At 38.7% G+C, this 20,665-nt stretch overlaps 1 protein-coding gene across 2 annotated transcripts in view; it reads right to left on the bottom strand.

Annotated features, from left to right (window-relative positions):
* GPSM2 (G protein signaling modulator 2) overlaps positions 1-11,198 on the bottom strand; it is a 62,512-nt gene extending 51,314 nt beyond the window's left edge. For both annotated transcript variants that reach the window (XM_082612679.1, XM_082612680.1), the window contains exon 1: positions 11,013-11,198. The gene's annotated coding sequence lies outside the window, so the exon portion shown is untranslated. The remainder of the gene's footprint in view (positions 1-11,012) is intronic.
* Positions 11,199-20,665: the final 9,467 nt, after the last annotated feature.

Raw genomic sequence — 20,665 nt, 5'->3', positions numbered from 1 at the left:
CTGTGGGCTTCCCTGGTGGCGCAGTGGTTGACAGTCCGCCTGCCAATGCAGGGGACACAGGTTTGTGCCCTGGTCTGGGAAGATCCCACATGCCGTGGAGCGGCTGGGCCCGTGAGCCATCATGGCTGCTGGGCCTGCGCATCCGGAGCCTGTGCTCTGCAATGGGAGAGGCCACAACAGTGAGTGGCCCGTGTACCGCAAAAATAAAAATAAAAAATTTTCTGTGAAAGTGATGATAACCACAATGAGCAGCAAAAGGATGAACATGAAGATGTGAAAGAGGACATCAAAATCATAAAATGTGGGGGAGGAGAGTAAGAAAATGTAGATTTTTTTTCTCCTAGAATGTGTTTGAGCCTACATGACTACCAGTCTAAGGCAAGTAGATATAGGAAGGGGTTAACAGACTTGAAAAACAGGGTAACCACAAATCAAAAACATACAACAGATTCACAAAAACCAAAAAGAACATAAGTACAATACAAAAGAAAATCACCAAAACACAAAAGGAAAAACAAAAAGAAAAAGAAAGGGACAAAGAAGAAATATAAAATCAACGGGAAAACAAGGTTTAAAATGGCAATAAATACATATCTATCAATAATTACCTTAAATGTCAATGGACTAAATGCTCCAATCAAAAGACACAGAGTGGCAGACTGGATTAAAAAAACAAGAGTGTGCAATGTGCTGCCTACAAGAGACCCACTTTAGGGCAAAGGACACTTATAGATTGAAAGTGAGGGAATGGAAACGATATTTCATGCAAATGGAAATGACAAGAAAGTGGGGGTCACAATACTTATATCAGACAAATAGACTTTAAAACAAAGGCCATAAAGAAAGATAAAGAAGGACTCTATATAATGATAAAAGATCAATACAAGAAGAGGATTTTACACTTGTCAACATATATGCACCTAATATAGGAGCACCCAAATACATAAAGCAAATACTAACAGACATAAAGGGAGAAATCGATAGGAATACAATATATAGTAGCAGACTTTAACACCCCACTCACATCAATAGACAGATCTTCCAGACAGAGAATCAATAAGGCAACAGAGATACTCAATGATACAACAGAACAGTTAGACTTAATTGATAATTTCAGGATACTACATCCAAAAAAACTTGAACACACATTCTTTTCAAGTGCACATGGAACATACTCTAGGAGTGACCACATAGTGGGCACAAAAAAAACCCTCAACAAATTTAAGAGTATAGAAATTATCTCAAGCATCTTTTCTGACCACAATGGCATGAAATTAGAAATCAACCACAGAAAAGGAAATGAGAAAAAAATGATTACATGGAGACTAAACACATGCTACTAAAAAACCAATGGGTCAACAATGGAATCAAAGAGGAAAGTAAACTATAACCTTTAAAGTAACCGTTAAAAGAGACAAATAAGGTAAAATTAAGATATATGTGCTTATATAAATAAAATTTATTTATTCATTCATTCACTCATTCATTCATTCATTCCTGGAATCCAGCATTATAAACAACCCCATAGGTCAGTTAGTCCAACATATTACTACAACACTCCCAAAAGGTTACAAGGCAGCTAATCCTAATTTTGAATAGTCCTTTTAGACAGTTGTTCCACACTTTGAGCAATCTTTCCATTTGCACACAATTTCTCCTTTCTGCTGCCATCCAGTAGAGCCTAATTCCTCTTCCACATCCTTTTAAGTATTTCAACTATAACATAAATTAGACTCTAGATAATACTCCTGCTGCTTTGTTAATTAAGTATAGTTAGAAAGAGGTTAGTATGGAACAGAGCAGGAGGAGGAAGGTGGAAAGGATTAGCCTTGGGAACACTGACAAGCTTCCTAGAGGAAATGAGGTTTTCATATTAATACCAGTTTGGCACATAAGAAATACAAAATATTATTCCTCTTATCCTCTCTCTTGGCCAACAAAGGAACACATGTCTTAAGAAAAGATGAAAAGGTACGTAGCAGTTATTAATCCAACAAATCTTCTCTTTTCCTTTTGTTCAGAATTCCACTGTACCTTTTTACCTTAATAAAAAACATTAAGGAAATTAGTGTAGATATTCATAGCAATAGTTCCAAAGTGCATCTAAATTACACAACAGCTACACTGTCAATTAAACTGTCTTCTACTACCACTTTGAGGTTTAGGTTGTTATTTATACTACGGGGCAGAAGGTGAGGTATTAGAATTAACTTAACTTAGAATTAAGTTAAATTATAATTTAATTGAAATATTTTTCCAGCCATGAAATCATAATGAAATCCCCAAATTCACCAATCATTAAAAAAAGTTAACTTATTGAAATGTAAGCATTTAATTAACAAATGTACATAAGTGGAGCTGCAAAATACCTTACTTGATTAGGACTGCATACAGAACCACTAAAAAATTTTTTTAAATAAGCAAGAAAACAGAGAATACAATTCACCATTTTACCAAAGACAATTTATAATATGGCTTTACTATCTTCAAAGGAGGAGTATCCCACCCCCCGCAAAAGTCACTCTTAAATTTCAATCTCCATAACAATTAGGTAGCATTTCTTTTTTTAAAAAATATTTATTTATTTATTTATTTATTTTTCGCTGTATTGGGTCTTCGTCATTGGGTCTTCGTTACTGCGTGCAGGCTTTCTCTAGTTGCAGAGAGTGGGGGCTAACTCTTCGTTGTGGTGCGTGGACTTCTCATTTCAGGGACTTCTCTTGATGCAGAGCACAGGCTCTAGGCACGTGGGCTTCAGTAGTTGTGGCACTCGGGCTCAGTAGTTGGGCACTCGGGATCAGTAGTTGTGGCTCACAGGCTCTAGAGCACAGGCTCAGTAGCTGTGGCGCACAGGCTTAGTTGCTCTGCCTATGTGGGATCTTCCTGGACCAGAGACAGAACCTGTGTCCCCTGCATTGGCAGGTGGATTCTTAACCACCGTGCCACCAGGGAAGTCCCTAAGTAGCATTTCTTACCTTACAATTATTCACTGAACAAACAAGCAATTCTTTTTTTTTTAACATTTTTAAAAATTTTAATTTTATTTTTGGCTGTGTTGGGTCTTCGTTGCTGCGCATGGGCTTTTCTCTAGTTGTGGCAAGCGGGGACTACTATACATTGCGGTGCATGGGCTTCTCACTGTGGTGGCTTCTCTTGTTGCAGAGCACGGGCTCTAGGCATGCAGGCTTCAGGAGCTGCAGCACGTGGGCTCAGCAGTTATGGCTTGTGGGCTCTAGAGGGCAGACTCAGTGGTGCATGGGCTTAGTTGCTGTGTGGCATGTGGGATCTTCCCGGACCAGGAATCGAACCTGTGTCCCCTGCATTGGCAGGCGGATTCTTAACCACTGTGCCACCAGGGAAGTCCCAAACAAGCAATTCTTGATTCAGTGATTCATGTTGCAAAAACTCTCTAACTAATTTACTAACGTGTTCATTCATGCTCCACATGGAGTTAACAAACCCACTTCATATTTAACATATAGTTTACATATTACTAGATAACACTAATAAAATTTACAACAAATATTAAATTATTTTTAATATTTAAAAATAATTAAGATAATAAAATGTAATGATAGGACCAGGAAATGGAATGGAAATTATAGGTCTGAAAGAATATTAAGAAGCTATCAAGTTTAACTTCCAACCTCCATTAAGACTTACAACTAATAATCTGCAAGAAACACATATGCCCTTAATAGCATCTCTCAGGTTTTAACAAACAATGCTCCAAAAGCCTCACTGCTAAAAAAAATTGTTAGCTCACAGCATCTTTTGGTCTGACCATAGATAAAGAGAAAGCAATAATTATTTTCCATATCCCAGAAACCGACAGAAGCATATAGAAAGATCAACTAGTAGAGAACTCTGATCACCTCATGTCTAACTACCTGATTAAGAGGTCAAAACAGGCAGACTCCCGTTATACACCTAGGTGGACTTCTAGATACTGTCCAAGGTATGCAATCAGAGGAAACAATAAATTCCAGCCCTGCTTTACTCTATTAGCAGTAAAGTATCTTCAAACTAGGTGACTGTGAAAAAGAAGGGATAGACAGTTACAATTACAGTTGACCCTTGAATGGGTTTGAACTCCAAAGGTCCACTTAAACGGGGAATTTTTTCAATAAATAGATACTACAGTACTACACAATCCACATGGTTGAAACTGCAGATGCGGAACCACTGATATGGGGGGCCAGCTGTAAAATTATTTGTGGATTTCCCACTGCCCAGGGGGTCAGCGCCCCTAACCTCCACATTGTTCAAGAGTCAACTCTATATCTTTTGTCCTTCTTTCAATTAATCTAAACTATCTACTCCTGACTGCAACTTAAATGCCAATAACTTTTGGTCTGATTCTTTCATTTAAGTGTCTCTATAAAGTAGTAACACCCATCAGATAATAAATATCTTACTTTTCTTGCCTCCAGGCTTGATAATCTAAATTCTTTAAACTCCTCTTATCCTAATAATTCCCTCTAAGGTACAATACTCAAATTCTCCAAATCTCTTCAGTTGTAATGTTTCAAATCAGATACAGGAGCTCTTTATAAATTGGAACTGGGATAAATACTGAGGAAGAATGAAGAACACATTTAAAATAAAGTTCTTTCACATTAGAATTCAGGGTATAGGTTAGAGTAACAAATACACATCATAGTACTGATGGGGGTAGCAAAGTAGGAGGCCAAAACATCCACTTATAAAATAAACTCAGGTAACTACCCTAGGTAAACTGGTTATTTTCTGTCAAATTATGTATCAGTAAGCAGACACTAATTTATTTGTAGATGGTCTAAATATGGCTTGTCACCTAATCCAAACATGTATTTCTAATTAAATTTTGTCTGGAAGCTACAGTGCAAACAAGGTGGCAGGTATAAGGAACGATACATGTAAAATCAGGAGTAGGAAGGTAAAAGCAGGAAGTTTACATAGAAGAATATGAAGTGTAAGAAAAAGCAAAGGGTGTAGTAAGCAAAGTCCAACATAGAGCTCAGAGTTTGATTTTAGTGTAGCAGGTGTTGAGGAGCCAATCAAAGGCAAGAAAAATTATTTTGACATTAGAATATATGACTGATGTGGGAAATTAGTGCCTAAAGCAAGGGAAGTCAGGATCAAGAACGACTGGGTACTTGATTAAGTAATCTAGCTAAGAGTACCTACAGAAAAATGAAAACAATGCCCACTGGCTAGGTGAGAGGCAAAGGTCAAGCAGCGACAGAGAGCTTACAAGACTTCCAATTTTGAGAACAGGTGGAACAGTAGCAATAGGCACAGTAACTGACAAATTGGATTGCAAGAGTGATACTTCTAGAAGAAAAAAGAAATGGACTATTTGTATCAAACTTGTACTTGGTAAAGTGCTAGGTTCACAAATAATAGCTGAAAGAAACAAAAAGATAACTTGAGAAAATTTGATATCAGATAAAATTTGATAAATGGGGAAGGATGGGGGAGGGGGGAAGTAGAATGAGTGACTAATATTTCTTAATTTTGCACATCTTTAAAACTAAAAAATTTTAAAGTATCCATGAGATTCAAATGTTAAAAACTGTGATGAGTCAGTGGCAAAATTAAGGAGAAATTGCAATGGGAGAAAAAATAAATAAAGCAATGCATAAAAGGTCTGATTCTTTACTCAACATACTAAATCTCTAAACCAATAATATAATCAAACTGTCACATAATACTGTGAACTCAAGATTATAGGCATGTGTGTATCTATATCTATCTATAGTGTTGGACATAGTTTTAGTGTTAACTGATAATTGTACATATCAAACATAAATTACTTTACACAATCTGAAATTAATAAAATAAACAATCATGGTACATAGTAAAGCAGATGATTCTATTCTCTATCATTCTGGAGAAATGAGAATTTGCCACAGACTATGCTATAAAAACTGTATCAGTAAAGTTTTCCTTTAGCAAATATATAATCCTAAAGTATGTGCTCCAATTAAGGTTACATCTCAATTTATTGCTAACCTTTAAGTCTGCAACAGTAAATATAGTCTGTAAGATGTTAGGCCAAGTTAGGTTAAAAAACAAGTGTAACTAACAGTGTAACTGTTAAATAAATACATATTTCATTATAAAAACTTTCTAATAAACTGTGACTACTGATCAGCTAAATAAATAGAATAAATTCAATGAACAGATTAGAATAATGATTCTAGATTCCAAGTAAATCTATATCTTAAAGGCACATCACCAGTCAGAAGGGTTCCCATGTATATTTGAAATTAATCCTCATGGGTCATTCTGAAAAACAGCAAATACATGCAAAGTAAAAGCACTATTGATTTTAAACTCTCATATTTATTCTTGGCAGATTAGAAAACAAGAAATTCAGGTCTAGAGCTGTGGACATTAAAAAAGTAAAACAATGAATGCAACTATTTCAAAGTTGTATAATCCAAAAATCATTTTAGTAATATAAAATAAGAATTCATTTTTTTCCAAGGTTTACACCTAAAAGCTCACCATTCTAAACAACTATATATAAACTTCCTTTTTTGGTGAAGAGCATTTATACTTTTATCAATCACATAAAGCTAAAAGGACTTCAAAGAATATGTTCTCTGGATAACCAAAACACTAATAAACACCGTATATGAAATTTCAAATTAGATAAATACTAAAACAAAATGTAACCTAGAAGAAAGGGATTTGAATATTTCAAGACTTCATCTTAGCATTGTTGTTTAACGGTGAAAAAGGACCAAGTGTATGAGTCTACTTATGAGATAGGCTGAAAGTTTGTAGTTCAACGGTAGTTTCCAACCATCTCTACAAGAAGCACTACAAATATAATCATTACTGCACAGGCAGCCTCTTAGTGTCTTAAGGTTTGGCAGCCCATGATAAATCAGAAAGAAGTAGAATACTGAATATTTTCCTGGGGGAAGGGGATGATAAACTAGAAAGGGGATCTATTTTTAGATTAACATGGAGCCAATGTGAATTATGCCAGTGACTACGCTAATCATTAAAACTGCTGTTCTGAAATCACAGTCCTTAGTGATTACAATAATTTATAGAGGATGAAACAGTTGCTTAAAATTTTCAAGAACAAAAGGAAGATTCTTTTATGCAACAGCTCTAATCTTGGTTACCTTTCTTCCCTGCAAAGCAGTTAATGAATCAAAAATCCTATTCCAACAAGATTACTTATTTACATTTAAGAATATAAGTATGGGGGCTTCCCTGGTGGCGCAGTGGTTGAGAGTCCGCCTGCCGATGCAGGGGACACGGGTTCGTGCCCCGGTCCGGGAAGATCCCACATGACGCGGAGCGGCTGGGCCCGTGAGCCATGGCCGCTGAGCCTGCGCGTCCGGAGCCTGTGCTCCTCAATGGGAGAGGCCACAACAGTGAGAGGCCCACGTACCGCAAAAAAAAAAAAAAAAAGAATATAAGTATGTCCAACTAAAGGAGAAAAGTCTTATATATGTTCATTAGAATAAAATTAGTATTTTTCTCCCTCTTACTTGGTTTTATTTTTCCTCAAACTGAAGCCCAGAGTCTAAAATTAATGTTAATTTTCCCTCCTATAAAACAATTTAAAATATATTGTTCTTTTAATCCATTAGTAAAATTAATAACCTTTTGGAAGAGTTTCAACTAGACACATAAATGATTTTTAGTTCATTACTGTAAACACATAAAATTGGATACATAGCAGTATTTTAATATCAAGGTTATAGAAGACACAATGATAATTTTTTTAAAAATTCAATCAACCCCAATTATATTTTCAGTACATTCCAAATGACTACTCAGGTTACAAGGCCAGGTGATCACAAGAAAATGTCTGCAATCCAAAAACACTGATGATTCACACTAAGCCTAATTTCTTAAAAAAAAAAGACAAAAACCAAACCTAAATATATACATTAATCTTTGCCCTTTCCAATCTGTAATCTTTTGTTAATAAATAAATTATCGGACAAACATGATGCAATTAACAGGAGCTCAAAGAAGTAAATGCAAAATAAACATCATCTTATGAGGACATTACTATGTCAGAAAAAAAAAAAAGAAGTACTTATTAGTAAACAATGGGGAGAACACTACTTTGAGCAAAACTCGTCACCAAGTCACCAGAAAATATGACCAAAAGTCCTTTATTACTACCAATGATGGTCAGCCATCAGCTTAAATCAATTAATATATGTATGAAGAACTAAATAGTGAAGGAGAAAAGAAGTGGTCCCTTTTCCTGAGCATTGTTCTTGAGTTAGTAAATGACAATAAATCAGTTCTCTTAACAGAAGAACTATGAAATGGCAAAATTGGCTTCAAACACATTTTTAAGGACAAATAAATCCCAAATGCAAAATGATTATAAATGCCTAAAAAGAATCCCTGGAGAGTTTGAATTCAGAATTCTTCATAGGAAAATATAACTGTTTTCTCCTTCTGAAAGTTATCACAATTAAGTGTAAAAATGTTTCTGTTCAATTCAGTGACGTTATGAGATGATATAGGAAGAATAATTCTAAGTAAAAAGGACTAGGGAAAGCTCTTTGAAAGCAAGGAAATCGGTATTGCACCTTGAAGGATGGGTAAATCTTATTAGGCAAATCCAGAAAAGGCGTTCCAGTCATGGGGAATGCTCAAGCAAAAGTAAGGAGGTGGGATCGCAGATAAAGTGTGCCAGGATGAGTACACTGGGTTAGCAGTAGTAAAAGAGAAGTCTAAGAAGGTACTAAATTGTGAGGGACACTGAATATGTATGTGGCTGAAGGAGTATTTGTCCTTGTATTTATATGATGAGAAACCTTGTAATTTTTTCAACAAAGGAATAGCAAAGCTGGATCTGTGTTAGGAAGATAAACTGGCAGCAACAGATAGAGCAGGACAGAAGGAAGTTACTGCAAAAACTCCAGAAACTATTATTGAAAAGGAAGCTTTCTCTCCGCTATCTCACAACACCAAGCAAATTGCTTTGCACATAATCGATGTCCAACAAATTTTTTTGATTTCTTGCCTGGGAAGAAGATAAGAACTATGAAGCAGCAAAGAATCCTATGGTAGTGAGAAAACCGGACTTTAATACATTTCTGCTCCAAAGTAAAGAGTATGTTCATAGTCACGTAAATAACTCAGGAAAGTCTTACTCTTATATTTTTACTGTTTTTATAAAGATGATTAAAAGGACACTGAAAATGTTATGTGACTTATAAAGCACTGAAAGGAAAATAGCTGTCCTAAAAGAAGGGTTGAAATATTTCGGCACAGTTCACAGCAAAACAGAGCACACACAGGCATCTTAAAAGTAGAATTATGTCTCTACAAATGGAATCCAGAGACCTGGAGGAGATTTAAACAAACACAGAAGCAATACAGCATGTGCTTTGGGACCAGGCCATGGTTTGAATCTCAGCACGGTGACTTATTAGTTATACGATCTTGAGCTAGTTAAACTTTCAGTGTTGGTTTGGCGTAATGATACTTATCCAACATGTGTCATGATGATTAGAGATATGATTTATAAAAAGCACCTCAGTGCCTGGCTCTGGTACTTAAAAGTACTCAATAGAGTAGTAATACTGATAATTGCCATTGTTATTATAAAAAACAACGTCTATTAGAATAGATTCAGAACACTAGTCTAAATCTATGTCAGGTTTTCAATTTTAAAATTCCAGAGAATTACAGAATTTTTATCTTTTAGGTAAATCTTAGAAACATTTTATGCTTAAGAACAAGGCCATTTAAAAAACTACTATAACCTATCTTTGTTTTAATTAGCCTAGTACCAAGTCTGAGATTTATATTAAAATATAATATTTGTAACACTGCATGTCTGATTTAATAACAGAAGGAAATACAACTAAACAGCTTATCTAGCCAAAGAGGATTTGGAGGGAATGCCTCTAAAACAATAACACACAACTTTTTACTCTGTATCTGCTCCACTCCTCATATTATAAATAATATCTTGAGAAAGAGCTTGCAAGGAGGAATCCATGGTAGGGTGTAAAGAAGAGTAGGTATGAGACTGTTCCTCCTCCCGAGTCCCCACCTACACACACTCACACACACACAGGTCAACCAACAGCGATCTGCCCCTTTTTAATGCTTCTTACTGACTTCTAAACGATCAACCAAAGCTGCTTCTTGAATAATGACAAGCCAAGCAAAAGTGGTATTTATCAGAGGTGATCACACTGGTGATTATCAAGCCAGAAATCTTCCGTGCACCCTTCTAAAGTGGCAGCTTGAAAATTCAGCTTCCCACACACGCCACCAGCGACTCCAATACAAGCCGACTGAAAGGAAAGCCAAGAATCTACTTCGTTCAACTCCACGGGAGGGTTAAATTATGCATTAAGGCAAATAGAATTTCCATCCTTACTCCTTTTCTTTAAGAGTTCAAATGATACCAGGTAAAATGAGCTAACTGGTTACCATCAATACAAGGAAATTATAGGTTTTCCACTTTTTAGTATTCGAAGATATTCTATAGATTTTCAGGAAAGCGCTTTCTTGACATTCTCTGCTTACTAAAACTTTTTGCAGCAACTATCAATTTCTACGGTAAGTCGACAGGTTGGTTTCCCCAAAGTCCATGTATGTCAATGTGGTAAACGCAGGTGTCTGAAAAAGCCTGCCCGCTTTAGACACCAAACTCACGACTACAAGAGAACGCGACCCGCCTTGGATTTAATTCCACAGGGTTTCGGGTTTTTAATGTTTGTTACACTCCGAATACGTAAGAAGTCGTTGTATCCTACTGTACTTTTTATTTTTTAAAAAAAACTAGGGAATGAAGCTCTTAGAATGTACTCTTCTTATTAAATCTCCAACCTGAAAACACCCGACTGCTCGACCTGGAGAGGGCTGCTGCTCACCCCGAGCTTCAGGTTTCTCGACGCCCGCCCCCGCGACCACCCCGGCCCCCTCCCGCCCCGAACAAAGGAGCCCGCCCCCCCCCACACGCCCCCTCCCTGTCACCTCCCTCCGCGGGGTGCCCACAAACTCCCCTCCGAACTCACCTCGCGGGGGCCGGCGAGTCTGGGGAGCGCGGCGCACACGGCGAAGCTGCGGCAGGGGCCACCCGGGCTACGGGCGGGTGGCCGCGGGCCTTCCCCCGGCGGGTCCTCAGGCAGAGGCACCGCGGAAGGCCGGCGCGCAACCCCCCTACCCCGCCCCCACAGGTCACGTGGGTCAGAACTCGGGGCTCTCCTCGCCTCCCGGCCAGTCGACCGCCACACAAGGGTCCCGCAGCGCCGCCCGCCCGCTGCCGTGCCCCTCCTCTGCGCCTGCGCCCCACAGCTCCAGGCGCTCCCATTCAAACCGACAACGCCCCGCGTCTTTCGGACACGCCAATGGCCAGCGCGGGAGGCGAGGCGGGGCGGGGCCATCGGCGCTCTGCCTCCGCTGTCTAGGGTGGGCTGGGGACTGCGTGTCGGCCTGAGGAGGACCTTAGGGTTCTTAGTCCCTCCGCTGCCCCGGCGTCTGCCCTCAACCACCAAGTTGAAGTTGCTTTCCTGCCCTCCTGTTTCTTCTTCAGACGCTGAAGGGTGGGCGATAAATATCGTCCAGAAAGCGTCCTTCAGACGGGGTCTGGCGCAGAGCATTTTAAAAGATGGGAAGCCCAAGCAAGTGCCGCCTGTCCTGAAGGCTTGGTTCCGGCCCGGAGAATGAGTCCCCCAGCGGCATTTGTGGGATGTTTAAGAAAAAGAGGGCTCCATGAAAGGAACAGAGGGACCCGTGTGAAAGTCTGAACAAGGCAGCCTCAGTTCTTGAGGCTGTGTCACAATTCCAGCGTTCCCAGCTGTTAAAAAAGCAAACTTGTGTTGACTTCAGAATCGCTGGTTCCCGGGAAAGTTGGGTGGCAGCTTTGCTCAGTTTCAAGCAACTACATTCCAAAGACACTAGGAAGGCTAAGTTTTATTTCCATTCCCTTCCTCTTCACGTCAAGTTAACTGAAAAATAGGTCTGTTTGTGCTTTACAAAAATACTAAGACTATAATCTCTCTCGGCTAATCTGATGAATTTAATCGGATTATTTCTCAAATAGATATTTCTCCACTGAAATGAAATTTAAAGGTTTTTACAGGCTTAAGGCTGTGTTAAGAAAACTCCACTTTCAGTATCTCTGAGAACGTGTTAATGGCAAAGGGGTTAAAATAACAGCTTTGGCATCAAACTAGACCCGGATTTGAGTTCCATCTCTGCCACTTACTGTTTGATTGACCTTGAACGAGTTATCCTTATCTTCTTTAGCCTCAGTTTCCTCAACTGTAAAGCACAAATAGTAAATCCTCTTTTAATAAAGGTGGTTGCGATGCTTAAGTGAGGTAAGTTTTGGTAAGTGGTTAACATCGTGCCTGACTGCTCAATAAATGGTACCTATTATCATTATTATCAACAACTACCCTTAATATCAGGTGCTTAGAAGCAACAACTGAATTAGCTGGCTGTACTATTTCAGAGATAGGTATTATAATCTCTTCTTACTCATAAATTCTTTTTGGGGTGTTGATATGAAAGCCACAAAGGAAGTACAATATGTCACATTCATCATGTCAGAAATGAATCATTATTTCCCCCTTGCAAATCTTCTCTTACACATATGACTTTCTATCACTCATATTAGTTATCTCCATATTACTCAAGTTGAATTATCTTTTAAAAGGTATAAATCAGATGCCCTACTCCTACTTGAAAACCTTTTAGTGACTTCTCATTTGATTTAAAATAAAATCTAAATTTCCTGCCATGATCCGCAGAACCCTAAACCATCTTTCCCTGCCCACCTCTCCACTCTCCTGCATTTCTCCCTCCTGCTAGCTCACTTCCCTCCAAGGACACAGGACATTCCTCAGACACTAGAATAGACTAAGCCTCAGGGTTCTCTCAGGGCCTTCTCCCTGGCAGTTCCCTCTGTGAGTTTTTTACCCCAGCCTCTTTAAATGCCTGGCTGCTTTTCAGTCCTCAGCTTTCAGCTTATTCATCACAGTATTCAGCAAGTATTTATTCTGTTTTTGCTATGTGTCAGGAACTGTTCTAGGTGCCCGAATGTAGTAACAAGCAAGAAAGAACACAGCCCTGCCCTCCTGGAATTCAATTAAAATAAATAACAAGAAAGATATCAGGCTGTGATAGGGAACATGCAGAGAATTCAAAGTAGGGGGGTGTGAGAGTGACTGAAGGACTGCTTTACATTGAGGGTCAAGGTGAGAGAGGCCACTCTGAGAGGACAGTATTCAAACTGAAATTTTAATTATCAGAAGGAGCCAACTTTCCAGCAAAGCTCAGGGAAGAGCACATTAGACAAAGGGAACAGCTAATGCAAGGACTAAAGCTAATGCCTGTGAGGACAAGCTTCGTGGGTTTGAGAAACTGGAAAGAGGCCACTGTGGCTTAAGTGCAGCGAGGGAGAGGAGAGCATACAGCTCGTGTAGGCCTTTGTAAACCAGGGGAATGCGTTTGGGCTTTATTGTTATAGAAGCCAGTGGGAGATTTTAAATATGGAAATAAGTTTATCTGTTTATATTTTTTTAAAAAGCACTGTGAAATAAATCCAGAATTTGAGACATTCTATTAGCCAACTAGCCCAGACTCTTCAAAAACATCATTGTCAGGAAAAACAAACCAAAAAAAGCTATGTGAATCCTGATGGAGTTCTAAATGAGAGAGAGACAGGGGAAAGAGAAGAGAGAAAGAGAGATAGAGAGAAGAAGGGAGAGACTATAAAAGACATTTAAGAAACAAATGGGGAAATTTGAATATAGACTGTGTATTAGATGATATTATGGAATTACTGTTCTCAGATATGGAATTATGGCTATATAGGAGAATTTATTTTTAGAAGATGCAAGCTGAAATATTTAAGGGTAAAGAGCTATGACTTCTGCAACTTATATTCAAATGGCTCAGCAAAAGACAGAGAGAAATACAAACCAAATATTAACAATTGGATCTCGGTGAGGATGTATGGGGATATATATATATATACTATTCTACTATTCTTGTACTCTACTATTCATGTATTATTATTTTACCTTTTCTAGAAATTTGGAATTTTTCAGAATAAAAAGTAGGGAAGAAAATCACTCTGTAGACTTCCATTTCTGACAGTAATGAAATAGATACCTTGTCCAACTCAGACTGAAAGCAACTTAAAATGCTTTTAAATATTAAAAAATAAATACAGGGCCTCCCTGGTGGCGCAGTGGTTGGGAGTCCGCCTGCCGATGCAGGGGATACGGGTTCGTGCCCCGGTCTGGGAGGATCCCATATGCCGCGGAGCGGCTGGGCCCGTGAGCCATGGCCGCTGGGCCTGCGCATCCGGAGCCTGTGCTCCGCAACGGGGGAGGCCACAACAGTGAGAGGCCCGCATACCGCAAAAAAAAATAAATAAATAAATAAATAAATAAATACAAAATTTATCAATGAGCTAGCATGAAAGTAAGGATTGATTACTCAAGCTAAGAACTAGTAAAAGAGATAAGTAGAACCCTGAAGTCAAGCTTTGTCTTGGCTAAATCAGATAAATTTGAGTTTTAGCTGTCATGGTCTCATGAGTCATGGAAAGAAGAGACAAAAGCCAGGTTCCTGCCAGGGTGAGGAATCTCATCAGACACTCCACACATAAAGCCAGGATCCCCCAAAAGGCCTCTTCAGCCTCTTTCCAGAAGACTACAAAAGGAAATTGCCTATAATCAGCCTTAATATAGGATGGAGGGGGAAATATCTCCTCTGAGATTTTTTTTTTTAACCAAAGGCAATAATCTTCTCTACCTGAGTTGTCTGAAAAACTCAAGCACATAATTTACCTTAAAGTGGTTTCAGGTTGGTGATGCCCCCAGGCAGCTGGCAAAGGTAAACCAGGTCACGTTTAGAGAAATCCAAATGCTATAGGCTGAATGTTTGTTTTCCTCCCCCAAATTCATATGTTTAAACCTAATCCCCAGTGTGATGGTATCTGGAGATAAGGGCTTTGGGTGGTGATTAGGTCATAAGAGTGGAGCCCTCATGAATGAGATTAGTGCCTTTATAAAGGAGACCCCAGAGAGCAACTTCACCCCTTCCACCATGTGAGAACACAGTGAGATGATAGCCCTCTATGAACCAGAAAAGGCACCCTCACCATACACTGAATCTGCCAGCACCTTGATGTTGGGTTTCCAGGCTTCAGAACTGTGAGGAATAGATGTTTTAAGCAATGGTATTTTACTTTATGGTATTTTGTCAACCCAAGTTGATTATGACACCAACTTAAGCCAGACCCCAAACATTTCCACAGAAAAACTTCCAAGAAATGTGAACTCTCAATCAAATCAGAAATCATACAAAGAGACAAGGCATCTTGTACAAGAATTAGCAGGAAAAAAAAAAAAAACCCAAAACAAACAAACAAAAAACCAGATAAGAGAATCAAACACATAAAGACTTTAAAACTGGAATAGATCACAGTCATAGATTATAAATAGTCATAGACTATAAATAAGTATGTTTAATATAAAAGAAATAAAAGACTGAAAATATAAATAATGAAGTTCTGCAAAAAATGAATGGGCAGGTTTAAAAACAATCTAGACTTTTAAAAAAATCCATAATAATTAGAATTTAAAATTCAGTGGGTAGGTTTACCAGTAGATTAGACATTCTGAAGAGAGAATGAACAAATTGGAAGATAGAACTGAACTAATTTTTTTATATAAAAGAGAATCAGAGGATAGACTGAGAAGATCTAACGTGTCTGATTGAAATTCTAAGATGAGAAGAGAAATAGACAACACTTTCAGCAGGATTTTTAAAAAGAAGAAAAGAAAAAAATTTACACCCAGACATGAGATAATGAAAATGCAAAGCCCTGAAAACAAAGTAAAACCAGCGAGAAAGGGCTCCCCTGGTGGTGCAGTGGTTAAGAATCCGCCTGCCAATGCAGGGGACACGGGTTCCAGCCCTGGTCTGGGAAGATCCCACATACCGAGGAGCAACTAAGCCTGTGCGCCACAACTACTGAAGCCCGCGCACCTAGACCCCGTGCTCCGCCACAGAGAAGCCACCGCGGTGAGAAGCCCGGGCACCGCAACGAAGAGTAGCTGCCGCTCGCCATAACCAGGGAAAGCCGGCACTCAGCAGCAGACCCAACGCAGCCAAAAAACAAAACAAAACAAAACAAAAAACAGTGAGAGAGAAAGGGCTGATTAACTCCAATGGAACAATTAGGCAGACATCTGACTTTGCAACTGCAAAAAACTAAACCAGAAGCAGAATATCTTTGATATTACGGTCAGAGAAAATGACTGTCAACCTAGAGTTATTTAACCAGTGGAAATATCTTTCAAAAATGAGGATGAAATAAAGGCATTTTCAGGTAAACAAAAACTGGTTTTGCCATCACAGACCCTCATTGACTGAAGCTATATGGGTTCTCCTTCAAGAAGGAAAATGATCTTGGATGGTTAAAGATGCATGAAGGAAATGGTGACCATATAAAGTGGTAAATAAATAGATACATATAAACAATTATTAACTGATGTCATTGCCCTATCTTGCCTTGTAAATTCATTGTCATCTATTCAATAACACATATGTTGAAATGTCTATTGTGTGCCAAACACTATGCTGGGTACTAGGGAAACAGCAGTGGGGTTCTTACTGCACCATTTCCACACTACTAGATGAATACCCTGGTGTTGACACGGGCTTACTTGACCATTTTCCAGTGCCTTGAAGAAGGGAGAGAGCAATGAGTGTGCATAACCTTAAACCTGCTGGGTTGTTAGGATAGATCAAGCTTAGCTTCTTTTTTTAAAAGCTGAAGTTGGGTAGCTGGACTTTTCTCTGAGTTATAAATGACACCACTGAATCAAGACAAATTTGAATAACCCGGTGGATGATGCTTGTTGCTTCCTTTTCCAACAATTGTATCAGAGAATAACAGTGCTCCCTTGACTGAAAGAAAGTCAGAATGTTGGGTGTGATAAAAAGGAACGAAACTGAGTTATTTGTAGTGAGGTGGATGGACCTAGAGTCTGTCATACAGAGTGAAGTAAGTCAGAAAGAGAAAAACAAATACCGTATGCTAACACATATATATGGAATCTAAAAAAAAAAAGAAAAAAAAAAGGTCAGAAGAACTTAGGGGCAAGACAGGAATAAAGATGCAGACCTACTAGAGAATGCACTTGAGGACATGGGGAGGGGGAAGGGTAAGCTGTGACAAAGTGAGAGAGTGGCATGGACATATATACACTACCAAATGTAAAATAGATAGCTAGTGGGAAGCAGCTGCATAGCACAGGGAGATCAGCTCAGTGGTTTGTGACCACCTAGAGGGGTGGGATAGGGAGGGAGGGTGGGAGGGAGGGAGATGCAAGAGGGAAGAGATATGGGGACATATGTATATGTATAACTGATTCACTTTGTTATAAAGCAGAAACTAACACACCACTGTAAAGCAATTATACTCCAATAAAGATGTTAAAAAAAAAAAAAGAATGTTCGGTGTGGAGGTTCCTCAGCAAGAATATAGACTTGGCAGCTCTACATTTTGGAATAAAAGAGAAAAAAATGAAGGGGAAGGAACTTTCCAAAGGAATACCTAAGAAAAGGGGCATGGGAAGGAGACCTCAAAATGCAGGGGAAACAACCTATTAACAGGCTTAATCTTTGATTTGAAATGGAGAATGAATCAATCAATAATAATAGATAAGATTAATTGATGCTAAATATGCACCAGGCATGGTTCTAAGCACTTTACTTGTTTAAGGATTATACCTGGACCCTGACTGATATAAGGACTAAATGAATTAATACATGTAAATTGCTTAGGACAATGCCTAGTGCATAATAAATACTAGATAATTTTTGCTATTACTATTATTTTAATTAATATTTCATCTTCACAACAACCCTATGAAGTAGGTACTAATATTATCCCCATTATACAGACTCTTAGATTGGCTTCCCTAGAAGCAGATCCTGAGACAGACATTTAGATCCACATGATTTATTGAGGGAGAGCTCTACAGGAGGCACCTGTAAGGAAAGGAGTGAAACAGAATAGGGAACAGAAAAGAGCTGAGCAACAATAACTCCAAGGAAATCTTAGCCTTGGTCTGATTCATAGAGAGAGGGCTCTAGAGTCTAGAGCATAAACCTCACCCACTTTAGAGAAGGGTGCTGGCTTTTAGTTCCCCTGTATCGGGATGGGCTGAAATGTAACTTCCCCAGGTATGGCAGCTCCCTCTAGGGCAAACTCTACAGAGAGGAGGGCAGCTGTAATCCTTAGTAGCCAACCTCACAGCAGCTGGGAGATGTGTATTCAGTAAAGGGCCTCTGAACAGGGCATCTAAACAGCATACACCACAGCTGGTAAATAGCAGAGCCAGTGTGTCTCTCCCTGTACTGCCTCTTGTGAAGTCAAAAGGAAAATGATAAATGGAGACATATGTGACTGGCAAAGGGTTAGTACTAAATACTTAGTATTTAAAGAGCTCTTACAATGAAACAAGCCAACAGAAAAAAAAGGCAACAACCTGATAGAGAGGCAAAGGACAGGGACCAACACTTTACAATGGAAATTCAAGGAACCACAATGAGCCCACATGTGAACTTCAGGTTCACTAGTGTTTCAGTAAATGAAAATTAAAACAATGGGACACCTTTTTTGCCTATCATATTGCAGATTTTAAAGAACGATAATACTGTTGGTGAGGGTATGTGAAATTAGTCCTTTCACGTGCTGCTTTTGGGGCAGGAAATTGGTATTACCATTGTGGAAGATTTTGTAATACATATCAAAAACTTCAGTACCTCTTGACCAAACAATTCCATTTTTTAGGACTTTACCTACATAAATGATCGGACAAGTACACAAAATAAATGAACCAGATGTTCATCACATTCATCACAGTCATTTTTAACATGGAAATATTAGAGACAACTTACATGTCCAGAGGATTGGTGAAAACAGTTCTTGTTAATCCATACAACGGAATATTATACAGCCATTAAAAATGATAGCTTAGGGACTTCTCTGGTAGTCCAGTGGTTAAGGCTCTACGCTCCCAATGCAGGAGGCCCGGGTTTGATCCCTGGTCAGGGAACTAGATCCCACATGCATGCCGCAACTAAGAGTTCTCATGCCACAACTAAAAGATCCCGCATGCTACAATGAAGATCCTGCACATGGCAATGAAGAACCCATGTGCCACAACTAAGATCCAGTGCAGCCAAATAAAAATAAATAAATATTGTTTTAAAAAGTTGTTTGTTTAAAAAAAATGATGGCTTAGATATACACTGGTTGACATAGAAAGATATTCTCAATGTATTGGATTGAGTTATTTAAAGAGCAAGTTATAAAACACTATAAATATTCAAATGTTCTAATCCATTTTACAATGTGTTCATTACTTTTTAGTTACTTTTGTAATAAAATAACTAGTCGTATTGTGGATAATAGATAAATGAGCAAAGTACTGAGATAATTCACAAATGAAGAAATAAAAATGGCCAATAGGGACTTCCCTGGTGGCACAGTGGTTAAGAATCCGCCTGCCAATTCAGGGGACACGGGTTTGAGCCCTGGTCTGGGAAGATCCCACATGCCGCAGAGCAACTAGGCCTGTGCGTTGCAACTACTGAGCCTGAGCTCTAGAGCCCGCAAGCCACAACTACTGAGCCCACGCACCACAACTACTGAAGCCCGTGCGCCTAGAGCCAGTGCTCTGCAACAAAGAGAAGCCACTGCAATGAGAAGCCCGCGCACTGCAGCAAAGAGTAGCCCCCGCTCGCGGCAACTAGAGAAAGCCCGCACGCAGCAACGAAGACCCAATGCAGCCAAAAATAAATTTAAAAAAAAAGGCCAGTAAACATATGAAAAATGTCTAACCACACCAGTTATCAAAGTACTTCAAATTAAAACAACACTGAAATTATTTAAATTTTTGGCTGCACTGCGCAGTTTGCGGGATCTTAGGTCTCTGACCAGGGATCTAACCCTTGCCCTCAGCAGTGAAAGCATGGAGTCCTAACCACTGGACTGCCAAAGAATTCCCTGAAATTATTTTTTAATTGACAAAGATTTTTAAAATGTTACTGTTTAGTGTTACAGAGTATATATCAGTATATCACTCCCAGGTTGCTAATGAGAATATATGCCTTTTGAAACTAATTTGGTATACATGTTAAAAGCATTAAAATATTTACACTCTGTCCTAATACTTTCCCACATAAGACTCTATCCAGAGTAAATAATTTAAAATACAGGCAAGAATGTTTACTGTTATGTTATTTTAAAACACTGAAAAATTGGATACAACGTAAATGTCTGTCATTAGGGAAATGATTAATTACAGTATAGTTATAGAGTGGATATAACTATTTTTAAAAGGTATTTATTTCAAAGTTTTTAATAACATGGGGAAATCAATGTTAAGTGAAAAAAGCATGTTGCAAAATTGTATATTATGACCCCAACTATGTAAAAAATGTTTAATAAACACTAGAAAGAATTATGCTGAAGCATTCTCTTTACACTTTTCTCTACTTTTCACATTTTCTGTAATAAGCAGAAAAACATAAAGGAATTTTTTAAGGTTTAAAAACTAAGAAAAATTACCGTGGATTTGCATATCCCCATCCCCCCATAAGTGTGCCTCTCTATCATTTCCTTCTGGTGGCT

Source organism: Mesoplodon mirus, assembly GCF_964341445.2.
Source record: "Mesoplodon mirus genome assembly, chromosome: 3".
NCBI classification, from domain to species: domain Eukaryota; kingdom Metazoa; phylum Chordata; class Mammalia; order Artiodactyla; family Ziphiidae; genus Mesoplodon; species Mesoplodon mirus.
Note: the sequence above shows the minus strand (reverse complement) of the source record. Positions and strands in the feature narration are given on the sequence as shown.